The sequence below is a fragment of the Neomonachus schauinslandi genome, chromosome 4 (assembly GCF_002201575.2).
Source record: "Neomonachus schauinslandi chromosome 4, ASM220157v2, whole genome shotgun sequence".
Classification (NCBI taxonomy): domain Eukaryota; kingdom Metazoa; phylum Chordata; class Mammalia; order Carnivora; family Phocidae; genus Neomonachus; species Neomonachus schauinslandi.
In genome coordinates, this window is record NC_058406.1 from 104067111 (window position 1) to 104093957 (window position 26847).

A 26847-nucleotide genomic window follows, 5' to 3' on the forward strand; every position below is an offset into this window, starting at 1 on the left:
ACCTGTACCCCTGAAATAATACATTATATGTTAATAAAAATAAGAGATGGATCAAATATATATATAATATATAAATTTGTTTCTGGGTGCACCTGGGTGGCTCAGTCGGTTAAGTGTCTGCCTTCGGCTCAGGTCATGATCCCAGGGTCCTGGGATCAAGCCCCGCATTGGGCTCCCTGCTCCGCGGGAAGCCTGCTTCTCCCTCTCCCACTCCCCCTACTTGTGTTCCCTCTCTTGCTGTGTCTCTCTCTGTCAAATAAATAAATAAAATCTTAAAAAATAATAAAATAAATTTGTTTCTGATATGCAAAAGCATTTGGCAATACTTTTACAGCATTTGATTTATAGAATGAAAATTTCATACAGTACTCATTTTGATATTAAAAAAAATTCTCATAAAAATTTTTTATTACAAGCCTGACTGAATGATACTGTTCTCTTCAGTTTCTGGTTATGGTAATTGAAACCTTCATTAAGTCTGTTAACAAATCATTACCTGTACATTTATGAAGGCAACTGACATGATTTGCAAATAAAACCTTCAGGTTTTATGTTATTTACCAAAGAGTGCAGTTTGGCAAGAACAGAAAGCCCAGTATGCAAATTTACAAACTGTTTTACAAATTTAGTAGTTGCTGTGACACAAACTGGTTCAACCTTTCAAGGTACCATCCATAAAGTTCCATAAAGGTACCATCCTTTAAACTGTTGCATCCATAAAGTTCCACATCATTGTGACCTGCCCCCTTGACCCACAGAGTCTCCATGGGTCTTTGACAATGCTCAAACAATGGAGGGCCACATGAGAAGTCAGTGACTTCATCTTCAGTCCCATGAATTATTAATACAGGAGATGTTATCTTAGAGTTTTTGTCAGTGTTTGGGAATGCATCCAAACAGTACGTCTTCTTAGTGTCAGGAAAAGTGACTCCCGTTCCTGAGGTCAAAGGAGAATGAATAGTAGCAGCAGCACTCTCAGACTAAGCAGCAAGACCCACAGATGGTCCTGTCCCTCTGCTCTGTCCATATATACTCACATTTTCAGGGTGAATGCCATATCTTGTCATAAGAGCAAGCCAAGCAGCTTCTATATCTGCATAGAGGTTCTTCTCCAGGCTGGCTATGTGGTCGTTTTTCACTTGGGCTATTTTTAATAGGGCCTATTGGTTTAGATTCCTGTCTGAGAATTTCATGGATTCACTCCTGAATGCAGGAGATAAGAGAAACTGTGATTCATAACTTTTATATTTAACAATGTAATAAAAAACAAAGCTCACACACAAATATGAAGTTGCCTTTCCTTGAATGAATTTTGCCTGAATAAAGTAATGAAAGAAAAAGAAAAAAAATGGATGAAAGACCTCAATGTGAGGCAAAAATCTATCAAAACCCTAGAGGAGAACACAGGCAGAAACCCCTTTGACCTTGGCCACAGTGACTTAGATACATAGCCAGAGGCAAGGGAAACAAAAGCAAAAATGAATTATTGGGACCTCATGAAGATTAACAGCTTCTGCACAGTGAAGGAAACAATCAACAAAACTAAAATGAAGCCTACAGAATGGGAGAAGATATTTGCAAATGATGTATCAGATAAAGGTTTAGTATTCAAAATCTAGAAAAACTTATCAAACTCAACACCCAGAAAATAAATAATTCACTTAAGAAATGGGCAGAAGACATGAATAGACACTTTTCCAAAAGAAGACATCCAGATGTGTATAACCCAGTTACCCCAACCCCCACCCACCTCCCTATCTGCAACCTTCAGTTTGTTTCCCAGAGTCAAGAGTCTCTCATGGTTTGTTTCCCTCTTGATATCTTCCCATTCATGAATCATTGAAGATTATATCAAAAACTAATGATGTGCTATATGTTGGCTAATTGAATTAAAAAAAAAAAGACATCCAGATGACCTACAGACACATGAAAAGATGCTCAACATCACTCATCATCAGGGAAATACAAATGAAAACTATAATGAGATAGTACCTCACACCTGTCAGAATGGTGTAAATTAACAACACAAGCAACAACAGGTGTGGGTGAGGATGCAGAGAAAGGGGAACCCTCTTATACTGTTGGTGGGAATGAAACTGTTGCAGCCACTCTGGAGAACAGTTTGCAGGTTCTTCAAAAAGTTAAAAATAGAAGTACCCTATGACCCAGCAATGGCACAACTAGGTATTTACCCAAAGCATAGAAATATAAAGATTCAATAGAAAGACTTCCTAAAAGAAATGAGAAACGACCCAAATAAATAAAATCACAAATGAAAGAGGAGAGATCACAACCAACACTGAAGAAATACAAACAATTAGAATATTATGAGCAACTGCATGCCAACAAACTGGCAATCTGGAAGAAATGGATAAATTCCTAGAGACATAAACTACCAAAACTGAAACAGGAAAAAATAGAAAACCTGAACAGACCCATAACCAGTGCTCATGCTACTCAAAGCAATCTACACATTCAATGCAATACCATTCAAAATACCACCAGCATTTTTTCACAGAGCTAGAACAAACAATCAAAACTGTATGCAACCAGAAAAGACCTGAATAGCCAGAAGAATGTTGAAAAAGAAAGCCAATAAGAAATGCAGAGGGACACTATATCATACTTAAAAGGTCTATCCAACAAGAAGATCTAACAATGTAAATATCTTTGCCCCCAACATGGGAGCAGCCAACTACATAAGCCAACTGTTAACCAAAATAAAGAATCATATTGATAATAATACTTTAAAAATAGGAGACCTCAACAGGTCTATTACTCTCAGCAATAGACAGATCATCTAAGAAGATCAACAAAGAAACAAGAGCTTTGAATGACACATTGGACCAGATGGACTTCATAGATATATATAGAACATTCCACTCTAAAACAACAGAACACTCATTGTCTCGAATGCACATGGAACTTTCTCCAGAATAGACTACATACTGGGTCAAAAATCAGGTCTCAACCAATACCAAAAGATTGAGATTATTCCCTGTATATTTTCAGACCACAATGCTTTGAAATTGGATTTCAATCACAAGAAAAAAATTGGAAGGAATTCAAACACTTGGAAGTTAAAGACCATTCTCCTAAAGACTGGGTCAACCAGGAAATCAAAGAAGAACTTAACAATTCATGGAAATCAATGAGAATGAAAACAAACTGGTCCAAAACCTATGGGATACTGCAAACGTGGTCTTAAAGGGGAAATACATAGCCGTCCAAGCCTCACTCAAAAAAGTAGAAAAATCTTGAATGCACAAGCTAACCTTATACCTAAAAGAGCTAGAAAAAGAACAGCAAATAAAACCTAAACCAAGCAGGAGAAGAGAAACAATAAAGATTAGAGCAGAGATCAATGAACTAGAAACAAGAAAAAGAGTAGAGCAGATCAATGAAACTAGAAGCTGGTTCTTTGAAAGAATTAAGATCGATAAACCACTGGGCAGACTTATCCAATAGAAAAGAGAAAGGACCCAAATTAATAAAATCATGAATGAAAGGGGAGAGATCATGACTAACACCAAGGAAATAGAAATAATTATTAGAAATTACTATCAGCAACTATATGCCAACAAATTAAGCAACCTGGAAGACATGGATGCCTTCCTGGAAACTTATGAACTACCAAGACTGAAACATGAAGAAGTAGACAACCTGAATAGGCCAATAACCAGTAACGAAATTGAAGTAGTAATCAAAAACCTCCCAAAAAACAAGAGTCCAGGGCCAGATGGCTTCCCAGGGGAATTCTACCAAACATTTAAAAAAGAAATAATACCTATTCTTCTGAAGCTGTTTCAAAAAATAGAAACAGAAGGAAAACTTCTTAAAGTTGTTCTTTGAGGCCAGCATTACCTTGATCCCCAAGCCAGGCAAAGACCCCATCAAAAAGGAGAATTTCAGACCAATATCCCTGATGAACACGGATGCAAAATACTCACCAAGATCCTAGGCAATAGGATCCAACAGTATATTAAAAGGATTATTCACCACCACCACGTGGGATTTATTCCTGGGATGCAAGGGTGGTTCAACATTTGCAAATCAACCAATGTGATAGAGCACATTAATAAAAGAAAAGACAAGAACCATATGATCCTTTCAATTGATGCAGAAAAAGCAATTGACAAAATACAGTATCCTTTCCTAATCAAAAGTCTTCAGAGTGTAGGGATAGAGGGAACATTCTTCAATTTCATAAAAGCCATCTATGAGAAGCCCACAGCAAATATCACTCTCAACTTTTCCCTTAAGATCAGGAACACGACAGGGATGCCCACTCTCACCACTATTGTTCAACATAGTACTAGAAGTCCTAGCATCAGCAATCAGACAACAAAAAGAAACAAAAGGTATTCAAATTGGCAAAGAAGTCAAACTCCTCTGTTCCCAGATGACATGATACTCTATGTGGAAAACCCAAAAGATTCCACCCCCAAATTACTAGAACTCATTCAGCAATTCAGTAATGTGGCAGGATACAAAATCAATGCACAGAAATTGGTTGCATTTCTATACACCTATAATGTAACTGTAGAAAGAGAAATTAAGGAATCAATTCCATATAAAATAGCACCAAAAACCATAAGATACCTAGGAATAAACCTAACCAAAGAGGTAAAGGGTCTATACTCCAGAAACTACAGAACACTTATGAAAGAAATTGAGAAAGACAGAAAGAGATGGAACAACATCCCATGATCATGGATTGTAAAAATAAACATTGTGAAAACGTCTATGCAGTCTGCACTTTCAAAGCAATCCCTATCAAAATACCATTGACATTTTTCACAGAGTTGGAACAAACAATTCTAAAATTTGTATGGAACCAGAAAAGACCCAAATTGCCGGGGGAATGTCGAAAAAGGAAGCCAAAGCTGTGGGCATCACAATGCCTGACTTCAAGCTATATTACAAAGCTGTGATCCTCAAGACAGCATGGTACCAGTATAAAAAGAGACACGTGGATCAATGGAACAGAATGGAGACCCCAGAAATGGACCCTCAACTCTATGCTCAACCACTCTTCAACAAAGCAGGAAAGAATATCCAATGGTAAAAAGACAGTCTCTTCAATAAATGGTGCTGGGAAAATTGGACAGCCACATGTAGAAGAAGGAAAGTCAACCATTCTCCTATATCATACACAAAGATAAACTCAAAATGGATGAAAGACCTCAATGTGAGACAGGAATCCATCAAAATCCTAGAGGAGAACATAGGCAGTAACCTCTTTGACATTGGCCACGGTGACTTCTTTAAAGGCATGTCTCTAAAGGCAAGGGAAACAAAAGGAAAAGTGAACTTTTAGGATTTCATCAAGATAAAAAGCTGCACAGCAAAGGAAATAGTCAACAAAACCAAAAGACAACCGACAGAATGGGAGACGATATTTGCAAATGACGTTACAGATAAGGGCTGGTATCCAAGATCTATAAAGAACTTTTCAAACTCAACACCCAAAAAACAAATAATCCAGTCAAGAAATGGGCAGAAGACATGAAGAGACACTTCTCAAAAGAAGACATACAAAAGGCTAACAGACACATGAAAAAATGCTTCATATCACTAGCCATCAGGGAAATAGAAATCAAAAGCACAATGAGATATCACCTTACACTGGTTAGAATGGGAAAAATTAACAGGGCAGGAAACACCAAGTGTTGGTGAGGATGTGGAGAAAGGGGAACCTTCTTACACTGTTGGTCAGAATGCAAGCTGGTACAGCCACTTTGATTAATAGTATGGAGGCTCCTCAAAAAATTAAAAATAGAGCTACCCTATGGCCCAGCAATTGCACTACTAGGTATTTACCTCAACAATACAGATGTAGTGAGATGAAGATGCACATGCACCCCAATGTTCATAGCAGCAATGTCCACAGTCACCAAAATGTGGAAGGAGCTGATATGCCCTTCAACATACGAATGAATAAGGAAGATATGGTTCATATATACAATGGAATATTACTCAGCCATCAGAAAGGATGAATACCCACCATTTGCATTGACATGATGGAACCGGAGGAGATTATCCTAAGTGAAGTAAGTCAAGCAGAGAAAGACAATTATCATATAGTTTCATTCGTATGTGTAACATAAGGAATAGCATGGAGGACCACAGGGGAAGGGAGGGAAAGCTCAATGGGAAGAAATCAGAGAGGGATACAAACTATGAAAGACTCTGGAATCCAGGAAACCAACTGAGGGATACAGAAGGGAGGGGGGTGGGGGAAGATGGGGCAAGAGGGTGATGGGTATTAAGCGGGGCATGTGTGGTGATGGGCACTGGGTGTTATACACAACTAATGAATTGTTGAACACTACATCAAAAACTAATGATGTATTAGTTTTGATTGAACATAATAATTGAACATAATAAAAAAGAAAATAAAAAATAAAAAAGGGGGAAGTATAGGGGGCTTTAATCTCTCAATGTGGATAAAGCAGGGTTTTCAGTAGTTCATGGGTGTATTTTGTTCTGTGTATTTGAGCACACTACATCCCCAAATCACTAAGAAAGTAAAACTTGTATATATAAAAAGGTAGACATCTAGGCTCTTTCCATAGTTTCACTATTGTGGACATTGCTGCTATAAACATTGGGGTGCAGGTGCCCCTTCAGATCACTACGTTTGTGGAATTTGAGAAACAAGACAGAGGATCATAGGGGACGGGAGGGGAAAATGTAACAAGATGAAACCAGAGAGGGAGACAAACCATAAGAGACTCTTAATCTCAGGAAAACTGAGGGTTGCTGGAGTGGAGGGGGTTGGGAGGGATGGGGTGGCTGGGTGATGAACACTGGGGAGGGTATGTGCTATGGTGTGTGCTGTGAATTGTGTAAGACTGATGAATCACAGACCTGTATCTCTGAAACAAATAATACGTAATATTTTAATTTAAAAAAGGAATAAAATAAAATCTTCCACATCTTTAAAAATAGGTAAAACTGAGTAGAGTGTAAAACAGTCTAAAATAAAGCATATATCTATAAAAATATAGGTGTGTAGAAATACAAGTTAAAAATCACCTATGAAAAAATGAGTTGGTAGTAGACATCTTGCCAAACACAATCACTTTTCTGCTTGTAGAGATCCAGATATATGTTCTGACATCTCAGGTTGATTTTGTGTGTTCAAAATAGTTTGATAGATATCCAGCTAAATTCAGGGGACCAGTTTAAATGGGGTCCCCTACTCCTCTGCCATCTTGCCTTCCTTCTTCTGTCAACTGCTTTTCTGCTTTGTTTGAGAGAAATATATTCTTTTTCTCTTCTAGAATATTAATGTGAAAAACTGCAAACCCAGGTTATCTGATTTTGAATAATTTTTGGATTCTTGGTATAATCCTGCTTTGATAATGACATATTTTTAAACACACTGTTGGATATGGTTAATTAATACTTTAGGATTTTTGAATATACTTTCATAAATTAAATGGGACTATGATTTTATTGTATTGTTCATATCTAGCTTTAGAATCAAGGTTATGCTATTTTATAAAATTTGTTGGAGAGGTATCACTTTATTCTTTTGTTCCTTCTTGCCATTTTCCTAAGCCTTCATTTGAAGGTTTAGCACATTTGTTTTACCTTTTTATTTCCTAATTAATGTATTTGATGCTATATATTTCCCTGTAAGAACTCTTTGATGTCTGTTTCACAAATTTTGACATGGAGTATTTTCATCATAATTTGGTTCTAAGTGCCTTTCAGTTCTCCTTATTATTTATCTTTAACCCAAAGACTGTTAGTTTCCAAAAATATGAGGGAGTTCTTTTGTATCCATTTGCTATTAGTTATTTGCTGTATTATGGTAGAGACTCTAGGCCATATGATATTGATCTTCAAGAATTTATTGCTTTATGGTCTGAATAGTCATTTTTTTTGACTTTGTCCTAGAAGAGTGCATAGTCCCATTTTGATGGATAGAATTCTTATGTTTGTAATAGGTTGAGCTTGACAATCTATTTTTAGTTTTTTAAAAACAGCTTTATTGGGATATAATTGATATACAAAGAACTGCACATATTTGGTGAATACACTTTGATAAGTTTGCCCACATGCAAACACCAGTGATGTCATCGCTACAGTCAAGGTAATAGGCATATTCAATACCTCCCAAGTTTCCTTATGTCTCTTTTTTCCCCTCATGGTAAGAACTCTTAACTTGAGGTCTATTCTCTTTTTTTTTTTTTTTAAAGATTTTATTTATTTGACAGAGACACAGCGAGAGAGGGAACACAAGCAGGGGGAGTGGGAGAGGGAGAACCAGGCTTCCCGCCGAGCAGGGAGCCTGATGCGGGGGCTCGATCCCAGGACCCTGGGAACATGACCTGAGCCGAAGGCAGATGCTTAACAACTGAGCCACCCAGGCACCCCTATTCTCTCTTTTTTTAAATTTGAGTATAGTTGACACAAAATGTTATATTAGTTTCAGGTGTGCAACATGTGAATCTACAAGTTTATGAATTATGCTCTCATAACAAATTTTGAAATGCACAGTACTGTATTGCTAACTATAGGCCCTATATTGTATATCAGATCTTTAGAATCTATTTACCTAGCATAACTGAAATTTTTTACCCATTGAACAACAACTTCCCATTTCCCCCTTCCTCCAACCCCTGACAACTATATTGTATTCTCTGTTTCCATGAGTTTTACTATTGTAGATACCCTCTATAAATGGAATCATGCAGTATTTGTCCTTCTGTGCCTGGCTCATTGCACTTAGCATAAGGTCCGTCCAGGTTCATCCATGTTGTTGCAAATGGCAGGATTTCCTTTTTTTTTTTTTTTTTTTAAGGCTAAATAATATTCCCTTGTATGTACATACCACATTTTCTTTTTTTAAAATTTTATTATGTTATGTTAGTCACCATACAATACATCATTAGTTTTTGATGTAGTGATCCACAATCCATGCAATACGTGCCCTCCTTAATACCCATCACCAGGCTAACCCATCCCCCCACCGCCCTGCCCTCTAAAACCCTGTTTGTTTCTCAGAGTCCATAATCTCTCATGGTTCATCTCTCTCTTTGATTTCCCTCCCTTCATTTTTCCCTTCCTTCTCCTAATGTCCTCCATGCTAGTCCTTATGTTCCACAAATAAGTGAAACCATACGGTAATTGACTTTCTCTGCTTCACTTATTTCACTTAGCATAATTTCCTCCAGTCCCATCCATGTTGATGTAGAAGTTGGGTATTCATCCTTTCTGATGGCTGAGTAATATTCCATTGTATACATGGACCACATCTTCTTCATCCATTCACCTGTTGAAGGGCATCTCGGCTCTTTCCACAGTTTGGCTATTGCGGACATTGCTGCTATGAACATTGGCATGCATATGGCCCTTCTTTTCACTACATCTGTGTCTTTGGGGTAAATACTCAGGAGTGCAATTGCTGGGTCATTGGGTAGCTCTATTTTTAATTTTTTGAGGTACCTCCACACTGTTTTCCAAAGTGGCTGTACCAACTTGCATTCCCACTAACAGTGTCAGAGGGTTCCCCTTTCTCCACAACCTCTCCAACATTTGTTGTTTCTATCCCTGTCCATTTTTGCCATTCTAACTGGTGTAAGGTGGTATCTCAAGGTGGTTTTGATTTGAATTTCCCTGATGGCTAATGATGATGAACATTTTTTCATGTGTCTGTTAGCCATTTGTATGTCTTCTTTGGAGAAGTGTCTGTTCATGTCTTCTGCCCACTTTTTGACTTGATTATTTTTGTTTGGGTGTTGAGTTTGAGAAGTTCTTTATAGATCTTGGATACCAGCCCTTTATCTGCAGTGTCATTTGCAAATATCTTCTCCCATTCTGTGGGTTGCCTCTTTGTTTTGTTGACTGTTTCCTTTGCTGTGCAGAAGCTTTTTATCTTGATGAAGTCCCAAAAGTTCATTTTTGCTTTTGTTTCACTAGCCCTTGGAGATGTATCTTGAAAGATGTTTCTGTGGGCGATATCAAAGAGGTTATTGCCTCTGTTCTCCTCTAGGATTTTGATGGATTCCTGTCTCACATTGAGGTCTTTCATCCATTTTGAGTTTATCTTTGTGTAGGGTGTTAGAGAATGGTCGAGTTTCCTTCTTCTGCATGTGGCTGTCCAATTTTCCCAGCACCATTTATTGAAGAGACTGTCTTTTTTCCATTGCATGTTTTTTCCTGCTTTGTCAGAGATTATTTGACCATAGAGTTGAGGGTCCATATCTGGGTTCTCTATTCTGTTCCAATGGTCTATATGTCTGTTTTTGTGCCAGTACCATGTTGTCTTGGTGATCACAGCTTTGTAATACAGCTTGAAATCGGGCAACATGATGCCCCCAACTTTGTTTTTCTTTTCCAACATTTCCTTGGCGATTCGGGGTCTTTTCTGATTCCATACAAATTTTAGGATTGTTTGTTCCAGCGCTTTGAAAAATGTCATTGGAATTTTGATCGGGATGGCATTGAAGGTGTAGATTGCTCTGAGTAGCATAGACATTTTAACAATGTTTATTCTTCTGATCCATGAGCATAGAATATTTTTCCATCTTTTTGTGTCTTTTTCAATTTCTTTCATGAGTGTTTTGTAGTTCCTAGAGTATAGATCCTTTACCTCTTTGGTTAGGTTTATTCCAAGGTATCTTATGATTTTTGGTGCTATTGTAAATGGAATCATTTCTCTAATTTCTCTTTCTACAGTTGCATTGTTGGTGTATAAGAAAGCAACTAATTTCTGTGCATTGATTTTGTATCCTGCCACATTACTGAATTGCTGTATGAGTTCTAGTAATTTGGGGGTGGAGTCTTTTGGGTTTTCCACATGAAGTATCATATCTTCTGCAAAAAGAGAGAGTTTGACTTCTTCTTTGCCAATTTGAATACATTTTATTTCTTTTGTTGTCTGATTGCTGTTGCTAGGACTTCTAGTACTATGTTGAACAATAGTGGTGAGAGTGGGCATCCTTGACATGTTCCTGATCTTAAGGGAAAGGCTTTCAGCTTTTCCCCATTGAGGATGATATTCGCTGTGGGTTTTTCATAGAGGGATTTTATGAACTTGAGGAATGTTCCCTCTATCCCTATACTCTGAAGAGTTTTAATCAGGAAAGGATGTTGTATTTTGTCAAATGCTTTTTCTGCATCAATTGAGAGGACCATATGGTTCTTCTCTGTCCTCTTATTAATGCGTTCTATCACATTGATTGATTTGCGAATGTTGAACCACGCTTGCATTCCGGGATAAATCCCACTCGGTCGTGGTGGATGATCCTTTTAATGTATTGTTGGATCCTATTAGCTAGGATTTTGTTGAGGATTTTGGAATCCATATTCATCAGGGATATCGGTCTGAAATTCTCCTTTTGATGGCGTCTTTGCCTAGTTTGGGGATTAAGGTAATGCTGGCCTCATAGAATGAGTTTGGAAGTTTTCCTTCTGTTTCTATTTTTTGAAACAGCTTCAGTAGGATAGGTCTTATTTCTTCTTTGAATGTTTGGTAGAATTCCCCAGGGAATCCATCAGGCCCTGGACTCTTGTTTTTTGGGAGGTTTTTGATCACTGCTTCAATCTCGTTACTGGTTATTGGCCTCTTCAGGTTGTCAGTCTTCCTGTTTCAGAGTCTTGGCAGCTTATAGGTTTCCAGGAAGGCCTCCATTTCATCCAGATTGCTCAGTTTATTGGCATATAGTTGGTGATAATAATTTCTAATAATTGTTTCTATTTCCTTGGTGTTAGTCAGGATCTCTCCCCTTTCATTCATAATTTTATTAATTTGGGTCCTTTCTCTTTCTTTTGGATAGGTCTGGCCATTGGTTTATTGATCTTATTAATTCTTTCAAAGAACCAGCTTCTAGTTTTGTTGATCTGATCTGCTGTGTTTCTGGCTTCTAATTCATTGATGTCTGCTCTAATTTTAATTATTTCTCTTTTAATGCATGGCTTAGGCATAGTTTGTTGCTTTTTCTCTAGTTCTTTAAGGTGTAGAGTTAGTTGGTGAATTCGGGATTTTTCTATTTTTTTGAGTGAGGCTTGGATGGCTGTGTATTTCCCCCTTAGGACCGCCTTCTCAGTATCTCATAGGATTTGGACCGATGTGTTTTCATTCTCATTGGTTTCCATGAATTGTTTAAGTTCTTCTTTGATTTCCTGGTTGACCCAAACATTCTTGAGCAGAGTGGTTTTTAGCTTCCAAGTGTTTGAATTTCTGCCATATTTTTTCTTGTGATTGAGTTCCAGTTTTAGAGCATTGTGGTCTGAGAATATGCAGGGAATAATCTCAGTCTTTTGGTATCAGTTGAGACCTGATTTGTGACTGAGTATGTGGTCTATTCTGGAGAACGTTCCATGTGCGCTCGAGAAGAATGAGTATTCTGTTGTTTTAGGGTGGAATGTTCTGTGTATATCCTGAGGTCCATCTGGTCCAGTGTGTCATTCTAAGCTTTGTTTCCTTGTTGATTTTCTGCTTAGATGATCTGTCTATTGCTGAGAGTGGAGGATTGAGGTCTCCTACAATTAGCATATTGTTATCAATATGACTCTTTATTTTGGTTAACAGTTGGCTTATGTAGATGGCTGCTCCCATATTGGGGACATAGATATTAACATTTGTTAGATCTTGTTGGATAGACCCTTTAAAAATGATATAGTGGCCTTCTGTGTCTTAATTACAGACTTTAGTTTAAAATCTAATTTGTCTTATATAAGAATTGCTACCCCAGCTTTCTTTTGAGGTCTGCTGGCATGGAAGATGCATCTCCATCCCTTCACTTTCAGTCTGGATGTATCTTTAGGTTTGAAATGAGTCTCTTGTAGACAGCATATGGATGGGTCCTGTCTTTTTATCCAATCTGCAACCCTGTGCCGTTTTATGGGAGCATTTAGGCCATTCATGTTGAGAGTGATTATTGAAAGATATGAATTAATTGTCATCATGTTGCCTGTGAAGATGTTGTTTTTATAGATTGTCCTTGTAAATTTCTGTTCTATATCACTCTTGGGGTCTGTCTCCTTTTATAGAATCCCCCTCAATATTTCTTGCAGGGCTGGCTTAGTGGTCACATATTCCTTCAGTTTCTGCTGGTTGTGGAAGCTCTGCATCCCTCCATTCTAAATTACAGTCTTGCCAGTTAAAGTATTCTTGGCTGCATGTTCTTCTCATTTAGTAACCTGAATAGGTCTTGCCAGGCCTTTCGGGCTTGCCAGGTCTCTGTGCATAGGTCTGATGTTATTCTGATGTTCTTACCTCTGTACGTAAGGATTCTCTTCCCCCTAACTGCCCTTAAGATGGTTTCCTTGGTTCTAAGATTTGCGAGTTTTACTATTACATGCCAGAGTGTTGGCCTGTTTTCCTTGATCTTGGGAGGGGTCTTCTCTGCCTCTAGGACTTGAATGTTTGTTTCATTCCCCAGATTAAGGAAGTTCTCAGCTACGATTTTCTCAAATACATCTTCTATTCCTCTCTCTCTCCACTCCCTCCAGGTTTCCAATTTTTCTGACATTGGAATGCTTCATGGTGTCACTTATTTCTCTGATTTTGTTTTCATGGATTCTGAGTTGTTTTTCCCTGGCCTCCTCTTTTCCCTTTTTATCTATTATATTGTCTTCCAAGTCGCTTATTCGTTCTTCTGCCTCATTTACCCTAGCTGTTAGATTATCTAGATTGGATTGGATTTCATTGATAGCATTTTTAAGTTCTGCCAATTCACCTTTCATTTCTGCCCTTAGAGACTCTATGTTGCCATTAATTGATTTCTCCATTCTAGCCATTGTCTTCACAATTGCTAGCCTGAATTCCATCTCCAACATCTTGGTTGTATCTGCATCCATTTGTAAATCTGTGGCATAAGTCATAATCTCTGAGTCTTTCCTATTTTGGGGGTTCCTCCTCCTAGTCATTCTTCTGAGGGGTGGTTGAGGGAATGTATAGAGTCCAAATTATTGACCACGACCCAAGCAAGATGCACCTGTTTTCTAGGGACTTTAGGGTTCCTGGCCTCTTATTTTCCCAGCCTGTCTTCTGGGGGAGGGCATGCCGTGCTGTTACTAAGGCAACCCTGTTTGGGCAGAGTTTTCCTGCCCCCCTGTGGCGGGGGATGGGCACAGTGGGAATCAGTTTTGGGGGCTTTTGTTCTCTGGCAATTTTCCCTGGCGGATTTCCACGTCTCTTCTGCGAGTCAGAATAGAAGAGACTGTTTCCAACCCTCTGCCTCAGAGCAGAGAGATCGGAGTCTGTTCTTCCATGAGCTCTCTAGGCCACACTGTCTCTGTTTCTGTCCATGCTGCTATAAACTGCAGTGTCTTGGGTTTTGTGCCCCTCTGCAGCACTCCCAGTCCTGCCTCCAGGTTGGGGCACGTCTCTGCCCTTTGTGCTTCTAAAACTGCTAGCCACTCCCAGTTTGCACACGCGACCCTGCCGCTCTGGGTTTCCACCCCTGGGGCTGCCCTAAAGTCCTTTCCCCACTGCTACCTGTCTGTGAGTCTGTGCCCCGTCCCCTGCGAGCGACACTGTCGCTCACCGGCGGTGTAGGATCCCCATGGCCAGGCACCCGCACACTGCTGTTTATCCTCCAATATCTGTCCATGGAATCACGGCTCCCCAATTCGTACCTCGAAACCAACTGCCTGCGATATTCTGTTTGTAGAGATCCAGATCTTCTTACATCTCAGGCTGATTTCATGGGTGCTCAGAGTGGTCTGGTAGATATCCAGCTCAATTCCAGGGACCAGTTGGAATAGGGTCCCCTACACCTCCACCATCTTTTCTCTCCCATACCACATTTTCTTTATCCATTCATCTGTTGATAGACACTTGGGTGGTTATAAGGTTTTTCGATTTTGATATCTCTGCTTACTTTTTGCGTTTTTAAAAAAATTTTTTATTGTTATGTTAATCACCATACATTACATCATTAGTTTTTGATGTAGTGTTCCATGATTCATTGTTTGCGTATAACACCCAGTGCTCCATGCAATACATGCCCTCTTTAATACCCATCACCAGGCTAACCCATCCTCCCACCCCACTCCCCTCTAGAAGACTCAGTTTGTTTTTCAGAGTCCGTCGCCTCTCATGGTTTGTCTCCCCCTCTGATTTCTCCCCCTTCATTCTACCCTCCTGCTATCTTCTTCTTCTTTTTTTTTTTTTTAACATATAATGTATTATTTGTTTCAGAGGTACAGATCTGTGATTCAACAGTCTTGTACATTTCATAGCACTCACCATGGCAGATACCCTCCACAATGTCTATCACCCAGCCACCCCATCCCTCCCACCTCCCACCACTCCAGCAATCCTCAGTTTGTTTCCTGAGATTAAGAATTCCTCATATCAGTGAGGTCATATGATACATGTCTTTCTCTGATTGACTTATTTCACTCAGCCTAACACCCTCTAGTTCCATCCATGTCATTGCAAATGGCAAGATTTCATTCCTTTTCATGGCTGCATAATATTCCATTGTATATATATACCACTTCTTCTTTATCCATTCATCTACCAATGGACATCTTGGCTCTTTCCACAGTTTGGCTATTGTGGACATTGCTGCTATAAACATCGGGGTGCTTGTACCCCTTTGGATCCCTACATTTGTATCTTTGGGGTAAATACCCAGTAGTGCAATTGCTGGGTCATATGGTAGCTCTATCTTGAACTTTTTGAGGAACCTCCATACTGTTTTCTAGAGTGGCTGCACCAGCTTGCATTCCCACCAACAGTGTAGGAGGGATTCCCTTTCTCCGCATCCCCGTCAACATCTGTCATTTCTTGACTTGATAATTTTAGCCATTGTGAGGTGATACCTCGTTCAGGTCTTGATTTGGATTTCCCTGATGCCGAGTGATGTTGAGCACATTTTCATGTGTCTGTTGGCCATTAGGATGTCTTCTTTGGAAAAATGTCTGTTCATGTCTTCCGCCCACTTCTTGATTGGATCATTTGTTCTTTGGGTGTTGAGTTTAAGATGTTCTTTATAGATTTTGGATACTAGCCCTTTATCTGATATGTCATTTGCAAATATCTTCTCCATTCTGTCGGTTCTCTTTTGGTTTTTTTGACTGTTTCCTTTGCTGTGCAAAAGCTTTTTATCTTGATGAAGTCACAATAGTTCATTTTTGCCCTTGCTTCCGTTGCCTTTGGCGATGTTTCTGGGAAGAAGTTGCTGCGGCTGACATCAAAGAGGTTGCTGCCTGTGTTCTTCTTGAAGATTTTGATGGACTCCTGTCTCACATTTAGGTCTTTCATCCATTTTGAGTCTATTTTTGTGTGTGGTGTAAGGAAATGGTCCAGTTTCATTCTTCTGCATGTGGCTCTCCAATTTTCCCAACACCATTTGTTGAAGAGACTGTCTTTTTTCCATTGGACATTCTTTCCTGCTTTGTCAAAGATTAGTTGACCATAGAGTTGAGGGTCCATTTCTGGGCTCTCTATCCTGTTCCATTGATCTATGTGTCTGTTTTTGTGCCAGTACCATACTGTCTTGATGATGACAGCTTTGTAATAGAGCTGGAAGTCCGGATTTGTGATGCCGCCACCTTTGCTTTTCTTTTTCAACATTCGTCTGGCTATGCAGGGTCTTTTCTGGTTCCATACAAATTTTAGGATTATTTGTTTCATTTCTTGGAAAAAAGTGGATCGTATTTGATAGGGATTGCATTGAATGTGTAGATTGCTCTAGGTAGCATTGAGATCTTCACAATATTTGTTCTTTAATCCATGAGCATGGAACATTTTTCCAATCCTTTGTGTCTTCCTCAATTTCTTTCATGAGTATTTTGAAGTTTTCTGAGTATAGATCCTTTGCCTCTTTGTTTAAATTTATTCCTACATATTTTATGGTTTTGGGTGCAATTATAAATGGGATTGACTCCTTAGTTTCTCTTTCTTCTGTCTTGTTATTGGTGTATAGGAATGCCACTGATTTCTGTGCATTGATTTTATATCCTGCCACTTTACTGAATTCCTGTATGAGTTCTGGCAGTTTTGGGGTGGAGTCTTTTGGGTTTTCCATATAAAATATCATATCATCTGCAAAGAGTGAGAGTTTGACTTCTTCTTAGCTGATTTGTATGCCTTTTATCTTTTTGTTGTCTGATTGCTGTGGCTAGGGCTTCTAGTACAATGTTGAATAGCAGGGGTGATAGTGGACATCCCTGTCGTGTTCCTGACCTTAGGGGGAAAGCTCTCAGTTTTTCCCCATTGAGAATGATATTCACTTTGGGTTTTTTATAGATGGCTTTTATGATATTGAGGTATGTACCCTCTATGCCTATACTCTGAAGAGTTTTGATCAAGAAAGGATGCTGTACTTTGTCAAATCCTTTTTCTGCATCTATTGAGAGGATCATATGGGTCTAGTTCATTCTTAATGTATTGTATCACATTGATTGATTTGCAGATGTTCAACAAACCTTGCAGCCCAGGAATAAATCCCACTTGGTCATGGTGAATAATCTTTTTAATGTACTGTTGGATCCTATTGGCTAGTATTTTGGTGAGAATTTTTGCATCCATGTTCATCAGGGATATTGGTCTGTAATTCTCCTTTTTGATGGGGTCTTTGGTTTTGGGATCAAGGTAATGCTGGGTTCATAAAAGGATTTTGGAAGTTTTCCTTCCATTTCTATTTTTTGGAACAGTTTCAGAAGAATAGGTATTAATTCTTCTTGAAATGTTTGGTAGAATTCCCCTGGGAAGCCATCTGGCCCTGGGCTCTTGTTTGTTGGGAGATTTTTTTAAAAAATATTTTATTTATTCATTTGAGACACAGAGATACAGAGAGTGAGAGAGAGAGAGAGTATGAGGAGGGGGAGAAGCAACGGGAGGGTAGAAGCAGGCTTCCTGCTAATCCAGGAGCCTGATGTGGGGCTTGACTGGGATCATGACCTGAACCAAAGGCAGACGCTTAAACATCTGGGCCACTCAGGCGCCCTTATTGGGAGATTTTTGATTACTGCTTCAATTTCTTTAGTTGTTATGGGTCTGTTCAGGTTTTCTATTTCTTCCTGGTTCAGTTTTGGTAGTTGATACATCTCTAGGAATGCATCCATTTCATTCAGATTGTCTAATTTGCTGGCATACATTTGCTTGTAATATGTTCTTATAATTGTTTGTATTTCTTTTGTGTTGGTTGTGATCTCTCCTCTTTCATTTATGATTTTATTTATTTGGGGCATTTCTCTGTTCTTTTTGATAAGTCTGTCCAGGGGTTTATCATCTTATTAATTCTTTCAAGAATAAGCTCCTAGTTTCGTTGATCTGTTCTGTTCTTTTGGTTTCTATTTCATTGATTTCTGCTCTGATCTTTATTATTTCTCTTCTACTGCTGGGTTTAGGCCTTATTTGTTGTTCTTTCTCCAGCTCCTTTAGGTGTAGGGTTAGGTTGTGTATTTGAGACCTTTCTTGTTTCTTGAGAAATGCTTTTATTGTTATATACTTTCTTTTTAGGACCGCATTTGCTGCATCCCAAAGATTTTGAACAGTTGTGTTTTCATTATCATTTGTTTCCATGAGTTTTTTTAATTCTTTAATTTCCTGGTTGACCCATTCATTCTTTAGTAGGATGCTCTTTAGCCTCCAGGTATTTGAGTTCTTTCTGACTTTCCTCTTGTGATTGAGTTCTAGTTTCAAAGCATTGTGGTCCGAAAATATGCAGGGAATGATCCCATTCTTTTGGTACCAGTTGAGACCTGATTTGTGACCTAGGATGTGATCTATTCTGGAGTTGTTCCAGGGGCACTAGAGAATAATGTATATTATGTAGCTTTGGGATGGAATATTCTGAATATATCTGTGAAGTCCATTTGGTCCAGTGTGTCATTTAAAGTCTTTATTTCCTTGTTGATCTTTTGCTTAGATGATCTGTCCATTTCAGTGAGGGGGGTGTTAATATCCCCCACTATTATTTTATTGTTGTCAATGTGTTTCTTTGCTTTTATTATTTATTGGCTTATATAAGTGCTGCTCTCATGTTAGGGGCACAGATATTTACAATTGTTAAATCTTCTTGTTGGATAGACCCTTTAAGTAGGATATAGTGTCCTTCCTCATCTCTTATTACAGTCTTTGGTTTAAAATCTAATTTGTCTGATATAAGGATTGCCACCCAGCTGTCTTTTGGTGTCCATTAGCATGGTAAATGGTTTTCCACCCCCTCATTTTCAATATGGTGGTGTCTTTGGGTCTAAAATGAGTCTCTTGCAGACAGCATATCAATGGGTCTTGTTCTTTTATCCAATTTGATAGCCTGTGTCTTTTGATTGGGGCATTTAGCCCATTTACATTCAGGGTAACTATTGAAAGATAGGAATTTAGTGCGATTGTTTTGCCTGTAAGGTGACTGTTAGTGTATATTGTCTGTGTTCCTTTCTGGTCTATGTTACGTTTAGACTCTGTCTTTGCTTAGAGGCACCCTTTCAATATTTCTTGTAGGGCTGGCTTCGTGTTTGCAAATTCCTTTAGTTTTTGTTTGTCCTGGAAGCTTTTTATCTCTCCTTCTATTTTCAATGACAGCCTAGCTGGATATAGTATTCTTGGCTGCATATTTTTCTCCTTTAGTGCTCTGTATATATCCTGCCAGTCCTTTCTGGCCTGCCAGGTCTCTGTGGATAGGTCTGTTGCCAATCTAATGTGTCTACCATTGTAGGTTACATATGTCTTCTCCTGAGCTGCTTTCAGGATTTTCCCTTTGTCTCTGAGACTCGTAGGTTTTACTATTCGATGTTGGGGTGTTGACCTATTTTTATTGATTTTGAGAGGGGTTCTCTGTGCCTCCTGGATTTTGATGCCTGTTTCCTTCCCCAAATTAGGGAAGTTCTCTGCTATAACTTGCTCCAATATACCTTCTGCCCCTCTCTCTTCTTCTGGGATCCCAGTTATTTTAATGTTGTTTCATATTATGGTGTCACTTATCTCTCGAATTCTGTCCTCGTGATCCAGTAGTTGTTTATCTCTCTTTTTCTCAGCTCCTTTATTTTCCATCATTTCATCTTCTATATCACTAGTTCTCTCTTCTGCCTCATTTATCCTAGCAGTTAGAGCCTCCATTTTTTATTGCACCTCATTAATAACCTTTTTGATTTCAACTTGGTTAGATTTTTGTTCTTTTATTTCTTCAGAAAGGGTTTCTCTAATATCTTCCATGTTTTATTCAAGCCCAGCTAGTATCTTTAAAATCATCATTCTGAACTCTAGTTCCAACATCTTACTAATGTCTGTATTGATTAGGTCCCTGGCAGTCGGTACTGCCTGTTGTTCTTTTTTTGAGGTGATTTTTTCCATCTTGTCATTTTGTCCAGAGGAGAATAGATGAATGAGAGAACAAAATGCTAAGAGGGTAACAATTGCCCCAGAAAAATATACACTAAACAAACGTGAAGAGAACCGAAACTGGGGGGAAAAAAAGGGAAAGAAATAAAAAAGAAAAGAAAAGAAAGAATATGGTCAAATATGATCAGACTGGTGTATAGATCAGTGCTACACAGATTTGGGGCATATGTTGGTCTCTTAGAAGAAAGTGCCTCCAAAATTTTAATGAATGAAAAACTTATATGTACAAAATAAGGGTAAATATGATGAATAGATGGAATATGACTATAAATATGAAAATTATAAAAGATTTTATAAAAGGAATTGATAAGACTGTTGAAAAAAGGAAGAAGAGAAATTTTAAAAAAATGGGGTGATGGGATCAGGCAGGAGACTAGAACAAAACCATGCACTAGAGATTTAGGGTATATTTTGGTCTGTTAGAAGAAACTGTATCCCAAAATTTTAAAGAGAGAACCACTTATATATATATATATACCAAACATAACATTAACTACAATGAAGGGAGAGAATATAATTCTAAAAATGAAAAATAAAAAAGATTTTAAAAAAGGGATTGATGGGGTGCCTGGGTGGCTCAGTTGTTAGGCATCTGCCTTCAGCTCAGGTCATGATCCCAGGGCCCTGGGATCGTGCCCCGCATTGGGCTCCCTGCTCAGCAGGAAGCCTGCTTCTCCCTTTCCCACTCCCCCTGCTTGTGTTCCCTCTTTTGCTGTCTCTCTCTCTGTGTCAAAAAATAAATGAAATCTTTAAAAAAAAGAGGGATTGATAAGATGTTGGTTGTAAAAGGAAAGAAGAAAAATTCAAGAAATTAAGAAATAGAAAAAAATAAAGTTTTAAAAATTAACTTTGAACGACTAAAGAATCATGGGAAAAAGCCATGAATTCTATGTTCTGTATTCCCCTAGCGCTGGAGTTTTGCAGTTCTCATTGATCAGTAACTTGGTCTTGGCTGGATGTTCTTGCTGATCTTCTTGGGGGGAGCCTGTTGCATTGATTCTGAAATGTCTTTGCTGGAGTGGAATTGCCCTGCCCTTCCCAGGGGCCTGCTAAGTAATCTGTTCAGGTTTGCTCTTGGGAGCTTTTGTTCCCTGCAAGCTTTCCGTACAGCTTTGGAGGATGAGAGTGAAAATGACGGCCTCCCAATCTCCGCCCTGGAGGAACCGAGAACTCAGGGCCCCACTCCTCAGTGAGCCCCCAGAGAAAAACAGTCAATCAGTCCTGTCTCCCTGATCTTCGGCCGCACTCTGTGCTCACCCAACCTGTGACTGAGTGTTTCTATCTCTGACACACAACCCCATTTGGAGTCTCTAAACCCAGCAGATTCCTGTGGTGCACTCCTGCACCACTCCTCCCAAGGGAGGAAGGGGAGTCTACCCGGATCTGTCACTTGTTGGGTCCCTGCTGTAAGAGTAGTGTCCCTACTGTGCTGTGGATCACGATTTAGGGCAACCCCGAGCTGAGAGCCCACCCCTTGGCTCTGTCTTTGTAGCCAGCTTCCCCGCTGTGGTACATGGGAGCTCTGCCGCACTCAGGCACCCCTGGTCTTTCTGTGACCCCAAAGGTCTTGAGACCACCCTGTCCCAGTGAGGGTTCCACCCCCACGCTTAGCCCTAGAGCAACGTCCCTCAGCAAAACAGACCTGTAAAAGTTCCGATTTTGTGCTCTGCTGCTCTATCGCTTGCTGGTAGCTGGCTGACAGAGGCTCCCTCCCCCTCGGTCTATCTTCCCATATATTGCCTTGGATTCACTTCTCCACATGTTCTACCTTCAAGAAAGTGGTCACTTTTCTGTTCAGAGTTGCTGCTATTCTTTCCTTTGATCTTCTGTTGAGTTTGTAGGTGTTCAGAATGGTTTGATGCCTATCTAGCTGAATTCCTGGGACCAGACAAAATTTATGTCTCCTACTTCTCCACCAGCTTGTTCTCAGAACCTCTTCTGCCCATTTCTTGACTGAATTTGTTGTTTTTTGCATGCTGAGTTGGTAAGTTCCTTATAGATTTTGGATACTAGCCCTTTATCTGATAAGATATTTGCAAATATTTTGTGCCATTCAGTAGTTTGCCTTTTAGTGTTGTTGAGTGTTTCCTTTGCTGTGCAAAACTTTTTACTTTGAGGTCCCAATAGTTCATTTTGCTTTTGTTTCTTTTGCCTTTGGAAACCTGTCTAATAATATGTAGCTGGGGCTGATGTCAAAGAGATTGGCTTCCTATATTTAGGATTTTGGATGATTCCTGTCTCACATTGAGGTCTTTCATTCATTTTGAATTTATTTATTTATTTGTTATTTTTATTTTATTTTATTATGTTATGTTAGTCATCATACAATATATCATTAGTTTTTGATGTAGTGATCCATGATTCATTGTTTTCATATAGCATCCAGTGCTCCATGCAGTATGTGCCCTCCTTAATACCCATCACTGGGCTAACCCATCCCCCTAGCCCCCTCCCCTCTAAAACTCTGTTTGTTTCTCGGAGTCCATAGTCTCTCATGGTTAATCTCTCCCTCCGATTTCCTCCCCTTCATTTTTCCCTTACTACTCCTAATGTCCTCCACGGTATTCCTTATGTTCTGCAAATAAGTGAAACCATATAATAATTGGCTTTCTCTGTTTGACTTATTTCACTTAGCATAATCTCCTCCAGTCCCATCCATGCTGATGGAAAAGTTGGGTATTCATCCTTTCTGATGGCTGAGTAATATTCCATTGTATATATGGACCACATCTTCTTTATCCATTCACCTGTTGAAGGGCATCTCGGCTCTTTCCACAGTTTGGCTATTGCGGACATTGCTGCTATGAACATTGGGGTGCATATGGCCCTTCTCTTCACTACATCTGTGTCTTTGGGGTAAATACCCAGGAGTGCAATTGCTGGGTCATTGGGTAGCTCTATTTTTAATTTTTTGAGGCACCTCCACACTGTTTTCCAAAGTGGCTGTGCCAACTTGCATTCCCACCAACAGTGTAAGAGGGTTCCCCTTTCTCCACAACCTCTCCAACATTTGTTGTTTCTATCCCTGTCCATTTTTGCCATTCTAACTGGTGTAAGGTGGTATCTCAGTGTGGTTTTGATTTGAATTTCCCTGATGGCTAATGATGATGAACATTTTTTCATGTGTCTGTTAGCCATTTGTATGTCTTCTTTGGAGAAGTGTCTGTTCATGTCTTCTGCCCACTTTTTTACTTGTTTATTTGTTTTTTGGGTGTTGAGTTTGAGAAGTTCTTTATAGACCTTGGAAATCAGCCCTTTATCTGCAGTGTCATTTGCAAATATCTTCTCCCATTCTTTGGGTTGTCTCTTTGTTTTGTTGACTGTTTCCTTTGCTGTGCAGAAGCTTTTTATCTTGATGAAGTCCCAAAAGTTCATTTTTGCTTTTGTTTCACTAGCCTTGGAAATGTATCTTGAAAGAAGCTGCTGTGGCCAATGTTAAAGAGGTTATTGCCTATATTCTCCTCTAGGATTTTGATGGATTCCTGTCTCACATTGAGGTCTTTCATCCATTTGGAGTTTATCTTTGTGTATGGTGTTGGAGAATGGTCGACTTCCCTTCTTCTGCATGTGGCTGTCCAATTTTCCCAGCACCATTTATTGAAGAGACTGTCTTCTTTCCATTGCATATTTTTTCCTGCTTTGTTGATGATTATTTGTCCACAGAGTTGGGGGTCCATATCTGGGCTCTCTCTTCTGTTCCACTGGTTTATATGTATGTTTTTGTCCCAGTACCATGCTGTCTTGCTGATCACTGCTTTCTAATATAGCTTGAAATCAGGCAACGTGATGCCCCCAGTGTTGTTTTTCTTTTTTTCAACATTTCCTTGACAACTTGGCGTCTTTTCTGATTCCATACAAATTTTAGGATTGCTTATTCCAGCCCTTTGAAAAATGTCATTGGAATTTTGATCGGGATGGCATTGAAGGAATAGATTGCTCTGAGTAGCATAGACATTTTAACAATGTTAATTCTTCCGATCCATGGGCATGGAATATTTTTCCATTTTTTTGTGTTTTCTTCAAGTTCTTTCACAATGGACATTGGGGAGGGTAGTTGCTATGGTGAGTGCTGTGAGGTGTGTAAGACTGAGGAACCACAGACCTGTACCCCTGAAACAAATAATATATTATGTTAATAAAAAAAATAGAGTCTCTTGTAGACAGCTCTTTTTTTTTAAATCCAATCTGATACACTATATCTTTTGATTGGAGCACTTAGTCCATTTCGATTGAGAATAATTAATAAAAGATATGAATTTAGTGTTATTGCATTACCTTAAAGTTGCTTTTCCTTTCTGTTTTTTGTTTTCTTTTGTTGTCTCTCTTTGATCAAAAATCCCCTTTACTATTTCTTCTATGGCTGGTTTAGTGTTCACAAATTCCTTTTGTTATTGTTTGTCCTGGAAACTATCTCTCTTTCTATTCTGAATGATGGCTTTGCTGGATAAAGTACTCTTAGCTGCATATTTTTCCCATTAGCACATTCACTATATCATGCCAGTCCTTTCTGGCCTGCCAGTTCTCTGTGGACATTTTTACTGCTGGCCTTATGTGTCTGCCCTTGTAGGTTAAGGACCTCTTGTCCTGAGCTACTTTCAGGATTTTCTATCTCTGAAATTTCCAAGCCTCACTATTATATGTCGAGGTGTTGTCTTATTTTTGATTTTGATGGGGGTTCGTGGTGCCTCCTGGACTTGAATGCCTGTTTTCTTCCCCAGATTCGGGAAGTTCTCGACTATAATTTGTTCAAATAAACTTTCTGCCCCCCCCCTTCACCTTCTGGGACCTTTATTATCTGAATATAAGTTTGCTATGGTATCACTGATTTCTCAAAGTCTCCATTCATGATGTAGTAGTTTTCTTTCTCTCTTCATTACAGTTTCCTTATTTTCTATCATTTTATCTTCTATATCACTGACTCTCTTCTGCCTCATTTTCCCTCACTGTTAAGCCTCCATTTTTTACTGCATCTCAGTAGTAGCATTTTTAGTTTAGACCTTATTAGATTTTAATTCTTTTATTTCTATAATAAGGGATTCTCTAGTGTCTCTATGCTTTTTTCAAGCCCAGCTACTATCCTTATAATCATTGTTTTAAATTTTAGTTCAGACATCCTACTTATATGTACTTATATTGATTAAATCCCTGGCGGTGAGTGCTATCTCCTGTTTTTTCTCTTGGTGGGTATTTCTCTGTCTGGTCATTATGTCCAGAATAGAATAAAAGAAAGAGAGAGAAAAGACAAAATACCACCACCAACAATAGAAAAAAAAATAACAAAACAAACTGGAAGAAAAGAAATAGACAAAAGAAGAAAAAAATGGAAGTAGAAACAAACAGAACAAAACAAAATATTAGATCCTGGGTGTATTATGGTCTGCTTGTTCAAAGAAACCAGATCTCAAAATAGGAAAGGATGAAAAACTTATATGAAAATAAAGTAAAATAAAATAAAATACAGCTAAAGGAAACCAAAGATAATATATATGTATATATATAATGTATATATAAAAATAAAAAATAAGAAAATAGTGAAAAAATAAAAATGAAAGGCAAAGAATAAAAACAAAACCATGAGTGCTGTATACTCTTTTCCCTAAGTGTTGAAGTTTTGCAGTTCTCTGTGATGGGTAAACTAGGTGCTAACCAGGTGTTTCTGCTGTGTTCTGGGTGAGGGTCCTGTGTGTACTGATTCTCAGGTGTCTTCCCCTGGTGGAATTGTGTCTCCCTGACAGGGTTATGAGATCAGTGTTAGCGGTTCTGATCCCACTATGTGGCACTGTTTTACTTCCTGAAGACTTTTAACACCAATGGGGGTGGGAGATGAAAAAGGTGGTGCCCCACTCTCTAACCCCAGAGCTGAAAGTTCTTGCCCCCCACTCTTCAGTGGGCTCTCAGAGAAAAGCAGTCAGTCACTTTTGTTCCCTGGTTTCCATCTGAACTCCATGTTCACCCAACCTGTGACTGAGCGTTTTTATCTCAGGCATGCAACTAGGTTTCAATTGGCCAAATTTTGTGGATGCCTGTGGCACTGACCCACACTGTTCCTCCCAGGGGAGGGAGGGGTTCTCCCCATACTTCTGCCTTTTGCTGGGTCCTGCCTGCAGAGTGGCTGACGGGCCATGTAGTGGTTTGCAGTTTATGGCATCACCAAGCAGAAAGCCGTTGCCTAGACTCACTATTTTTATCCGGCTTCCCTGCTCCGATGCCTGGGAACTCTGCTGCACTCAGGCACCCCCATTCTTCTTGTGACCCTGGGGATCCTTAGACCATGCTGTCCCACCTGGGATTTCACCCCACTCTGCCACCTGACACCTTTAATCCAGGGACATCCCCCATTGTAGTAGACTTCTAAAAGTTCCAATTTTGTGCTCTGCTGCTTATAATACTTAGTGGTAGCCTCCTTAAGCCGGGTCCCTCCCCTCACAGTATCCTCCAATATGTTGTCCCTGATTCAAGTCTCTGCACCTCCTATGTTCCAAAAAGTGGTTACTCTTCTATTTGTAGAATTGCAGCATTTCTTTTCT

General features: G+C 39.1%; 1 pseudogene; it reads right to left on the minus strand.

Moving 5' to 3' along the window:
- Positions 1–617: 617 nt before the first annotated feature.
- The window catches only part of LOC110578461, a 35267-nt pseudogene continuing 9037 nt past the window's right edge, over positions 618–26847 (minus strand).